Source organism: Chiloscyllium punctatum, chromosome 45, assembly GCF_047496795.1.
Source record: "Chiloscyllium punctatum isolate Juve2018m chromosome 45, sChiPun1.3, whole genome shotgun sequence".
In the NCBI taxonomy this organism is placed as follows: domain Eukaryota; kingdom Metazoa; phylum Chordata; class Chondrichthyes; order Orectolobiformes; family Hemiscylliidae; genus Chiloscyllium; species Chiloscyllium punctatum.
In genome coordinates, this window is record NC_092783.1 from 55,419,637 (window position 1) to 55,431,870 (window position 12,234).

General features: G+C 43.1%; 1 protein-coding gene across 1 annotated transcript in view; it reads left to right on the forward strand.

Moving 5' to 3' along the window:
* The first annotated feature begins 6,928 nt into the window (after positions 1-6,928).
* The window catches only part of eps8l3b (EPS8 signaling adaptor L3b), a 75,666-nt gene continuing 70,360 nt past the window's right edge, over positions 6,929-12,234 (forward strand). Inside the window, exon 1 of the mRNA XM_072563819.1 lies at positions 6,929-7,109. The gene's annotated coding sequence lies outside the window, so the exon portion shown is untranslated. The remainder of the gene's footprint in view (positions 7,110-12,234) is intronic.

Below are 12,234 nucleotides of genomic sequence, written 5' to 3' on the forward strand. Positions count from 1 at the left end.
ATATATTGAATTCGAAAATTTTCTTGTACACACTTAACAAATTCCATCTAAACCCTTAATACTATGGCAGTCTCGGTCAATGTTTGGAAAGTTAAAATTCCCTGCCATAGCCACCCTATTATTCTTGCAGATAACTGAGATTTCCTTACAAATTTGTTTCTCAATTTCCCTCTATCTATTCAGAGGTCTATAATTCAATCCCAATAAGGTGATCATCCCTTTCTTATTTCTCAGTTCAACCCAAATAACTTCCCTGAATGTATTTCCAGGAATATCCTCCCTCAGCACAGCTGTAAAAAATGCCACTCCCCCTCCTCTCTTGCCTCCCTTTCTGTCCTTCCTGTAGCATTGGTATCCTGGAACATTAAGCTGCCAGCCCTGCCCATCCTTGAGCCATGTTTCTGTAATTGCTATGATATCCCAATCCCATGTTCCTAACCATGCCCTGAGTTCATCTGCTTTCCCTGTTAGGCCCCTTGCATTGAAATAAATGCAGTTTAATTTATTAGTCCTACCTTGTTCACTGCTTTGTCCTGGCCTGCTCTGACTGTTTGAGTCACTTCTTTTCTCAACTGTACCAGCCTCTCAGTTTGGTCTCTTTCCTCAGTGTCTCTCTGGGTTCCCCCGCCCCCCACACCCCCGCCCCCCCCCCCCCCCCCCCCACCACCATCATCTTAATAGTTTAAATCCTCCCGAGCAGCTCTAGCAAATCTCCCTGCCAGTTTATTTGTCCCCTTCCAATTCAGGTGCAATCCATCCTTCTTGTACAAGTCACATCTCAAAGGGTCGGTTTGGACGTGTTGTGCTGAAGGGCCTGTTTCCACACGGTAGGTAATCTAATCTAATCTAATCTAATCTACCCCAGAAGAGATTTCAATGATCCAAAAATGTGAATCCTTCTCCCATACATTAGCTCGTCAGACATGCATTCATCTCCTCTATCCTCCTATTCCTACCCTCACTAGCTCGTAGCACAAATATTACTACTCTCGAGGACCTTTTTAAATTCCTGCCTCTCTATATTCTCATTTCAGAATCTCAACCTTTTCCTTTCCTATGACATTGGTTCCAATGTGTACAATGACTTCCTGCTGATCTCTCTCACCATTGAGAACTTTTTGCACCCTCTCTGAGACATCCTTGATTCTGGCACCAGTGAGGCAACACACCATTCTTTTTTTTTTGATGGCCACAGACATGTCTGTCTGTGCCATGGACTAGAGAGTCCCCTGTCACAATTGATCTCTTGGAACCCAATATACCCCTCATAGCATTATATCCAGTCTCGATACCAGAAACCTGACTGTTCTTGCTACATTCCCCAGAGAATCCATCACAGCATACTTGTTTGAAATGGGGACAGCCACAGCAGACTCCTGCACTACCTGCCTACCTTTCTTACCTTTCCTGGAGTTAACCCATCTATATGACTGTTTCTGTGATTTTCTCCCTTCCTATAACTGCCATCCATCACACCTCCTTACTCTTGTAAATTCCTCATTGCCTCTAACTGTCTCTTCAATCGATCCATTCGACCTGATAGGATTCGCAACCAATGGCATTTATTGCAAATATAATCCTCAGTAACACGTAAACTCTCCCTAAACTCCCACATTCGATAAAAAGAGCATATCACTCTACTAAAGGCCAGTTTTGCTTCTTCCAACCTAAAATTCCTCAAAAAAGGAGCAGCCTGTTACAGTCAGAAATTTTTCCCGTCCTCCATCTTGGATTACCCAGAATCCACTTATGCCTTGATTGAACTGCCTTCGTCATGTTAGGCCATATATTCTAGATCCCAATCTGTCACTGCATGAGAGCTTTTCTTCCCATGTGGCCATTGTTTCTTTTACCTTAAATTCATGCCCCCTTGACCTTGAGCCTCCATTACTGGGAGCAACTTTTCCTTGTCTCCTCCACTCAGGTATACATAATTTTGAATACTTCTATCAAAACTCCCCATAACCTTCTTTTCTTCAAGGTAAATAGTCTCAACATCTTTCAAGTAACTGATAGTTATTATCCCCAGAATAATTTTTCAGGGGGTCTATCCATAGCCTCCCTGAATGTTTTCACATTTTTCATGAAGTGTAATGCCCAGAACTGGATGCAATAGTCCAGGTGAAGCCAAACTATTGTTTTGTACAAGTTTAACATAATTTCCTTGTGCTTGAACTCTAAGCCCCTCCTAATGCAGCCTAAGATTCTGTTTGCTTTATTAGTTATTCTCTCAACATGCCCTGTAATCTTCAATAATTTATGCACCTAGACACAAAAGTCTTTTCCAATTTCAGTTCTTAAGCAGAGTTATAATTCTATTTCTCTTCACAGATGTAGCCAGACCAGCTGAGTTTCTCCAATATTTTCTGTATTCATTTCAGATTTCCAACATTCATGGTATTTTGCTTTTATTCACACAAGTCTGCTGAATCAACCACTTTAATCTGTTCAGACCTCTCATAGTTTTGAATACCTCTATCAAATCTCGGCAAACAGATCCAACTTGTTCAATCAGTTCATAAAACTCAAGTTTCTCATCACTGGAAGCATTGTGAATCTTGACTGCCACCTCTCAAATTATATTGTATCCTTCCTAAAGTATGGCGTAAAGACGTTTTGTGAGGCATTCGGTTTTTACAAAATGATTTTGTGAGCGCTTTTCATAAGGCACTTTATTCCTCCTGCTCATTTTGAATCTCCCCCAGTGTCTAACATAAATCTCCACATGTGAGATTTGGGTGGACAGCAGTATGCAGCTCCTAGTCCTTGTCCCAATCTGGCCGCTGAGAATGCAGTATTCTAGATGAAGATCTGATAGTGTCAGACGTAATGAGCAGCCAATGGGCCCGACTTCTACTTCAAGATGTACCAAATTAAATGAGGCACTTTTCCACCTCTCTAAGACAGTCCCTTGAGATTGAGGGACTGGAGTTGTGAACCCAATGCTGCATCAATGGTCAATGCTGGATCTGCACACTCTGCCACAAATGGGACAATTGTGTTTGAAGAGGTGGTTGAATGGGATGCGGGTTTTCCTGTGCTCCTTCCATTGCTTATGCCTGGCTTCCCTCTATTGGTGATACTTAAAATGGTTGAGCTCCTTTGTGGATGCTTCTTTTCCAGTATGGGTGACCTTGGGCTATGCATTGTCATGAATTGCTGATAGTGTTACACTTTTTTCAGAGAGGTTTAGGGAACATCCTTGACACACAATTCCCTTTGTCCTCCTGACAACAGCTTGCTGTGAAAAACCTAGTATTAGGTAGTGCTTGGTTTGGAAGACTTGTATTAAGCAAGTGAGGCAGTCTACCTAGCAACGCAGGGACATGATATGTTTCACCATCTGAGTTGTTAATTTTAATTGTTGGGATATACTGATGACAGCCAAACCAACCACAAAAGATTTCATTTGTAAAGATCCTTGTCATTTCATTGAAGTATCTTAAAATGCATCACCCATGAATTCTTGAGGGAGTACATGGTCTGTCACTATTTGAGCAAAATGTAGCAAAAATATTCCAATATGTTTTGATATGGAAGGGTAAATGGGATAAATGGCCTACTTTGGCTTCAATATTCCAAGTCCCGAACTTGGAGAAAGATTTTCAGTTGAACTAAATATGAGTTTATATTGGGAAGACAAAGTTAAAATAACATTAAATCACAGGGATAAAATGCCTCGTTTCTTTCCATTCATTAGAAGCCTGGCATATATCTTGAGTTGGATGTTGGGACTGTTATTATCTTTCATTGTGTGAAATCGCTCCAGCAGAGAATGGCTGCCTGCCATTATCCAGCTTGACTTGTTGGACTGATCCGGAGGGTTTCCATTAACAGCAGCACAAAGCTTTTTGGAAGAGTTGAGACTTGTTAGCTTTGCCATATGTCACATTAAGGAATTCATTGCTGCAGCTTGATATTACCAACGTATTTTATTCCTGCACTGTCTCTCCCTGTCTCTCAACAGTCGACAGAAAGTGGACAATACTTGGAGAGATTTGGAGGTAATCATGTCCCTAGGCATATATTATCCCTGTCCATCTATATTATTTTTGGATTTTACATGCAAAGCAAGTTCATACAGTGCAAGTTCTAAACTGTAAGTGTGGCTGCAATGTGCTCAATCTGCAGGATGTACTTCAGCAATTCACCAAGTCTTCTTTGCCAGAACCTCCCTAGTACCCAGCCTCAACCACTTGTAAAGTCAAGAACAGCAACAGAATCAGCAGGAAATTAGCACTCCTAGAATTCCCTTCCAATCTACTAATTTGGACATTTATATCGCCATTCCTTCATGGTTCACTGGATCAGAATCCTGGAACTGCCCATCCAGCAGTATTTCAGAAGCACCTTTGGTACGTAGATTGTCGCACATCAAGAAAGCAGTGCCAAGAGCAACTAAGTATGGACAGTAATTTCTGGCCTTACTCGAGGTGCCCATTTTTCAAGAATAAGATTTTTGTAATGAATGAATGGTTTTATTGTCACATGTATTTTACAGTGGAAATAAAGTCCTACATTAAAATCCCTACAGAGTGGAAGCAAGTCACTTGGCCCATTGAGTCCACACTGACCCTCTGAAGAGCAACCCATCCAAACCCAACCCCACATTTCCCAGAGCTAACCCAGACATCTCTGGTCACAATTTCCCATAGTTAATCCATCTAACCTGCACCTCTTTGGACTGTGGAAGGAAACCCATGTAGACATGAGGAGAATGTGCATACTCCATGCAGTCACCCCAGGGTGGAATCAAACCTGGGTCCCAGGTACTATAAAGCAGTAGTGCTAACTACTGAACCTGGATTAGTGGTGCTGGAAGAGCACAGCAGTCCAGAGCTGCTCCTTGGATGCTGCCTGAACTGCTGTGCTCTTCCAGCACCACTAATCCAGAATCTAACTACTGAACCGTTGTGCTACCTGTAGATATGAAGTTCATCAGGAATTCTCACTTGAAGTACAGACTCCAAAATCAAAATTTTGAATCGCAAATCAAAACAACTACTCGCATTTTCAAATAAGCTGACTAATGAAACACCCAAACAGGAGATGTGTTGACTCTGGATGGGGAAGAGAATTCAGGATCTTTGGTTGCCCTCTGCTGGTATGTAAAAGGATAAATGACTGCATTTCAAGGTTTTAACTGCACTGATCAACCAGGATAAGCCTACTGTCCATTACTTAGGAGACCTCAGCGACATTAAAAAAGTTTAATCAGTAAGATTCACAAATCCAGGGATATTAATGTATGACATTCTCTTATAATTCCTTTGCAAAAGGGGGCTCCTGTGGCTCAGTTGCTGATGTCTAGTTTTAAGTCCCATTTCAGAGATAAAACCTAGGCCAACTCTCCAGTGCAGGACTGGCAGAATGTTACAGTGTTGGAAGTGCTGCCTTTTGGAATAGAAGCTAATTGTCTGCTCGCTCGATGGGTGTGGATGATTCCACTGCATAATTACAAAAAAAAATAGCAGGGGAGTTCTCCCTTAGGAAGGAGAATCATTCTGGGCTCAAAATATTAATACTGTTTCTTTCTCCACAGATGCCTCCAGACCAGCTGAGTTTCTCCAGCATTTATTTGTGTTTGTTTCAGATTTCCAGCATCCACAGTATTTTACTACTATTTGAGTTCTCTCTCAGGACTGCGCCAATATTTATCCCTCCAGCAACATCACTAAAGCAGACCATTTGGTTATTCTCACATTGTTGTTTGTGGGACCTTGCTTTGCACAAAATGGTCATCATACTTCCTACATTACAATGGCGACTAAACTACAAAAATTGTGAAACTTGGCCTTCTTGCTTTTGTCCTTATGAATTCGAAATCATTCTGCCCTTATTCTGCAATATGCACATTCTGAATGACCAAAATACTTTAAAAATTCTGAATCAGTGTCAAGTCAAAGGAACATATACTTAGAAAGGAAAGTATTGCAGTTCTATGAGGGCGGACAATTGGGAAGTGGAGCTAACCTGATGGCATGGTGGCTCAGTGGTTGGCATGGCTGCCTCACAGTGCCAGGGACCTGGGTTCAATTCCACCCTTGGATGACTGAGTGGAGATGTACATTCTCCTTGTGTCTGTGAGGGTTTCTTTCTACAGTCCAAAGATGTTCAAGTTAGATGGATTGGCCATGCCATAGTGCCCTTAGCTTCTGGATATAGGCTAGGTGGATTAGCCATGGGAAATATAGGGATGGGGGTGTTGGGTCTTGGAGGGGAGTGGGGATTAGTGTGGATTTGATGAACCCCCACACGGTAGGGATTCTAAATGAGCCACTTCAAAATGGAATGAATGGCCTCCAGTAGGTGGGGTGTTTACATAAATGAGGTTCAGGTGGTTTCTCCTCTGGCTGTGGGAGATGGGGCTGGCCACTCATTGCATGCTTCATTTTATGGGGGGTTAACTAGGATGAGGTGTGGGGCTTGTCCAAGAGTAACCCTGAACATCATTGTTCGTAGAAACCAGGGAGCAATCTCCACTTTCTTCTTCCCGGGTTCCAGTCTCTCACTAAACGCTCTACACTTGCCAGTCTGCTTCTACAACGGTGAAATCCCCAGAAAAAAAGCGTACAACACTGGGAACTTTAAACTCACCCTCTGCATTGTAAAATTCTGAATCACAGGGATACTTTCCCATGTGGGAATGACTGGCTCCCTTTGCAATGATGTGCTCAGATACATCACACCATGACCCCTCACACCTGCCAAGCTACAGGTTCATTGGCAATAGTTGACTTACATAAGTATGTGGTCTTTGTTCTGAAATATCCCCATAAACAAGAAAACACTCAGATTGGCTCCTGATGAGCAGTTCTCAGTTAATTATTTACCTGTGCTTCATATCTGCCAGGCCCGGGAGTGGCAGAGACTCCTGGAAAAGGGCAAGGCTATGTGAAAATACCTGTAAATCAGGTGTTGGGATATCATAGGTGGACCTTGGCTATCTCTAACATTGTGTGGGACTGCAGCAGATCTTCCCGAGGTTCCAGTCAGTGCAGGCGGCTTCTGAGAATCACAGCAGCGAGGGGAAGCTGGAAATTTGACTCTTGTTATTGAGTGAATGCCATAGATTTTAAAATCATACAACTCTGGACTGGACTGACCAGGTAAAAAGAGATGTTTGTTTTCTTGATGAGTATCAATCTAAACCCGATTTCTTTTATATTGTATCTTAAACACTTTTATAGGTTTACTCGATGGAAAATGGCGCCGTGCCTAGTGTACTACTAAGGCAGTTGGTTTGGGAAATAATTGCCAGTATATGTTGAGTTAGTTGCTTTTCTATGCGTGACATGTCCTGTCAGGAATTAGCCCACTCTTAGTCATGATCCAGGGTCATTCTTTGCAGTATAGGCAGACGCCGATTTAAAAATGTCCGACGATTCCGATTACACACAGGGGTGTAAATTTTAAAAATCTGGCATACTGGAGCATTGGAGATTGTAAGGCGACCTTATAGAAGTTTATAAAATAATGGGGGTATAGATAGAGTTAATGGGAGTTGTCTTTTCCTTACGATGGGTGATTTCAAGACTAGGGGGTCTTTCTTAAGGTGAGAGGAGAGAGATTTAAAAGACATGAGGGCAATTTTTTTTAACACAGAGAATGGTTCGCATGTGAATTTTAGAATTAGAATTCCTACATTGTGGAAACAGGCCCTTCTCTCCACACCGACCCTCTGAAGAGTATCCCACCCTGACCCATTACCCGACGTTTTCCCCTGACGAACGCACCTCACCCACACACCCCTGAACAACTTAGCATGACCAATTCATCCTAACCTGCACATCTTTGGATTGTGGGAGGAAACCCACACAGACACAGGGAGAATGTGCAAACTCCACACAGACAGTCGCTCGAGGCTGGAATTGAACCCCTCCCTGGCACTGTGAGGCTGCAGTCCCACCCTAAACATTTTTTTTCTTTTTCTTGTAGCTACTTACAAAATCCTGAGTGGAATGAAAATCCATAGGAAGTAGTGAATGTGGATACAATTAAAATGTTTAAAAGACACTTAGATAAGTTCATAAACAGGAAAGATTTGGAAGGGTATGGGCCAAGAGCAGGCAGGTAGGACTACTTTAGTTTGGGATTATGTTTGGCATGGACTGGTTGGACCGAAGGTTCTGCTTCTGTGCTGTATGACTCTGATTCTATAAGGCTATTTTACATTGTCCTGTATTATGCTCTGGCTTATGGACGAATTAACTCAAAAATGGAACTTGTTCACTGCCTCTGGATGTGTATTTTATTTTTTCCAAATTAAGCATCTCTGCTGTAAGTGGGCCTGGGTCTCTAAAGCCAGTGGGAGGGGCACTGCCACTGCAGTACAAGAGCCCTTACACTGCACAATTCCTTTCTTTAACGTATGTAGGAGCTGCAGTAGGCCACACAGTCCTTTGAGGCCATACAGTCCTTCAAGATCATTGCTGATTTTGCACCTCAGTCACAACACCTCACATTTTTCCCATACCCCTTTGGTGGCCAAGAATTCAGAATTATTATGGTACAGAAGGAGGCCATTCAGCTCAGCGTGCCTGCACCTGCTCTATCTATTATCTAGTGCTAATCCCCTGCCTTTCCCCCACATCATACACATCATTAGCATCCATAAGAAAATCCAATGCCCACTTGCATGCCTCAATTGAACATGCCTCTACAACATTTCCAGGCAGTGCATTCCATAAGCTAACTACTCGCTCACTGACCATAATCCTGATGTACTCAATGACTGATCATCCACACTAGAGTAGAGAATTCTAAAACTTCCCTCCAGTCAGACTGAAGAAATTTGTGTTCACCTCAGTCCTAAATGGCTGTCCCTTATCCTGAAACATTGTCTGCAAGACCGGTGCTTAGAATTATAGAATCCCTACAGTGTAGAAACAGGCCATTTAGCCCATCAGGTATGCACTGACCCTCTGAAAAGCATCGCACATTGACCGACACTCCCACCCCCATCCTCATAACCCCACATTTACCATGGCTAACCCACCTAGTCTGCACGTCCCTGAACACTATGGACAATGTAGCATGGCCAATCGACCTAACCTTCACATCCTTGGACTGTGGGAGGAAACCAGAGCACCTGGAAGAAACCCACACATTTCAAGACATGAAAATTGTCATGAACACCCAGTGGGAGCTGGGAAAATTGGCCGAGAATGGGAGCATTGAGGTTGGAGACATCTGAGGATGCTGGGTGGAGATCTGTGAGGATTGGGAGAATGGATTGCTGTGAGAGCAGGAGCAAATCAATCGTAACAAAACTGAAGACACACTATGACCATTGCTGCCTTTGGAAAGCTGTGCCCCAGAGAAACACCCTCCCAGCATCTGTACCGTCAAGCAGCTTGATAAAAAAAATGACCACATTGTGAATGACCTTTTGTAGCTGTATAGTGCTTCATGATAGAACGATAGAAACATGTTGCTGTGAAAGAAATTGTTCAGCCCAAGTGTGCATTTGCCAGCATTTCGAAAAAAAACTCTCCAATCAGTCCATTCCTGGACTATAGGATCATGAAATTGTAAGATGTAGGACCTGAAGTAGGCCATCCAACCCTTTGGGTTTGCTCAATGAGATCATGGTTGATCTGATACACTTTCACTCTCTCTTCAAATCACTGCAAATATATATGAAATCCAATTTTGAACATTGATATTGAATCTGCTTCCACCACCTTCACAGGCAGATCATGCTCATGCAGATTCTGTGGGAGATTGACAGGGTGGATGTTTCTGGGAGAGACTAGAACTACAGGACACAGTGTAAAAATGAGAGCTGGTCTCATTTAAGACAGAGATGAGGAGAACTTGTTTATTTTTTCAGGGATCATTAACTTATGGAGCTCTCTTCCCTGAGGAATGGTGGAGGACAGGTCATTGAACATGCTTAAGGTTGCATTTGATCAATTCTTGATTGACAAGGGAGTCAAAGGGTACGGGGTGGGGATGGAGGGGGATGGTGGTTGGTAGACTGGAACATGAAGCTGAGGCCACAACCAGATTAACCCTTCAAATGCAGGGCAATCTCACCACGCAGACATACATGATAATATTCAAGTTGGATAGGCAAGTGCGGGGCTGGAAGAACACAACGGGCCAGGCGGCATCAGGAGATGGAGAAGTCAATGTTTCGGGTGTAACCCTTCTTCAGAACTCCTTCTTCAAGAAGGGTTACACCCGAGACATTGACTTCTCCACGTCCTGATGCTGCCTGGCTCACTGTCTTCTTCCAGCCTCCTGCTTGTCTACCTTGAATTCCAGCATCTGCAGTACTTTTGCCTCTAGCTGATATTCAAGTTAGAAGCAAGAGTAGGAGCAAATTATTGCAGATGCTGGAACCTATTCTGAAAGCAAAAAATGTTGGAGATCACAGCAGGTCAGGCAGCATCCATGGAGAAAGAGCAAGCTAACATTCCAAATTCATCAGAAAGTCTCCCCATGGATGCTGCCTGATCCTCTGTGATCTCCAGAATTTGTTGTTAGTAACAGATATAAGGCTACTAAACCCCTTGAACCTGCTCAGCCAATCAATAAGATCATGGATGATCTGATCACTCTACATCCTATCTACCCTCAATAAGCTTTCGTCCTCCTTCTTGTCAAGAATTTATCTACCTCTGCCTTAAAAATATTCAAAGACTCTGGCTCCACTGTTTTTAAGAGGTGGGGAATTCCAAAGATTGACAATGCTCTGTGGAATACATCCTCCTTACCTCTGTCTTAAATGGACAATGATGTGGAGGAGCCAGTGTTGGACTGGGGTGGACAAAGTTAAAAATCACACAACACAGAATTCTGTGTCTAATGGTCCTGCTCCACAGCGCTCTGAAAGCTAGTGCTTCCAAGCAAACCTGTAGGATTATAACATGGTGTTGTGCCTTGTTTTGAAAAGGAAAACCCTAGTTCTAGATTGACCCACAAGAGGAGACATCCTTTCCACATCCACCCTGTCAAGTCCCCACAGGATCTTATATACAGTCATAGAGTCATAGAGATGTACAGCACGGAAACAGACTCTTCGTTCCAACTTGTCCATGCCAACCCAATCTAGTCCCACCTGCCAGCACCGGACCCATATCCCTCCAAACCCTTCCTATTCCTTTACCCATCCAGATGCCTTTTAAATGTTGCAATTGTACTGGCCTCCACCACTTCCTCTGGCAGCTCATAATGTTTCAATTCAGTTACCTATTACTCTTCCAAATGTCGGCTGGTACAAGCCTAGACTGTCCAACCTTTCTTCATGAGATCATCTGCCCTTTCCAGGTATTAGTCTGGTAATAAAAACAGCAAGTGTTGGAGAAACCCAGCAGGTCTGGCAGCTACTGTGGAGAAGGAAACAGAGTTAACATTTCAGGTATGGTATGACTCTTCTTCTGATTCCGAACGTCAGGCTAAATCAGCTGCATTCAGACGTTTGGCATCTACAGTACTTAGCTTTTATATTAGCTTGGTAAGCCTTCTACAAACTGTTTCCAAAGTATTTCCACCTTTCTTTAAGTAAAGAGACCAATTCTGTTAGGTTTACTTAGTGATGGAAAGGGATAGGTGTACTTCACCGATCAAGAGTTACAGCTGGGGGAAGGGAAATTACGATGCAATTAGGAAAGATTTAGGAAGTGTAGAATGGGGAAGGAAACTGCAGGGGATGAGCATGTTAAAAATGTGGAGCTTATTCAAGGAAAAGCTCCTGTGTGTCCGAGATAAGTATGTACCTGTCAGGCAAGGAGGAAGATACAGAACACTTGAGCCATAGTTCACTAAGAAAGTGGAATCCCTGGTCAAGAAGAAGAAGGCAGCTTATGTTAGGACAAAATGTGAAAACTCATGCGAAGTACTGGGCTAACAGTAAGATTCTTGGAAGTGCAGACGAGCAGAGAGATCTCGGTGTCCATGCACACAGATCCCTGAAAGTTGCCACCCAGATTGACAGGGTTGTTAAGAAGGTATACAGTGTTTTGGCCTTTATTAATAGAGGAATTGAGTTCTGCAACCACGAGGTTATGCTGCAGCTGTACAAAGCTCTGGTACAGCCACACTTGGAGTATTGTGTACAGTTCTGGTCACCGCATTATAAGAAGGATGTGGAAGCTTTGGAAAGCGTGCAGAGGAGATTTACTAGGATGTTGCGTAGTATGGAAGGAATGTCTTACGAGGAAAGGCTGAGGGTCTTGAGGCTGTTCTCATTAGAGAGAAGAAGGTTGAGAGGTGACTTAATAGAGA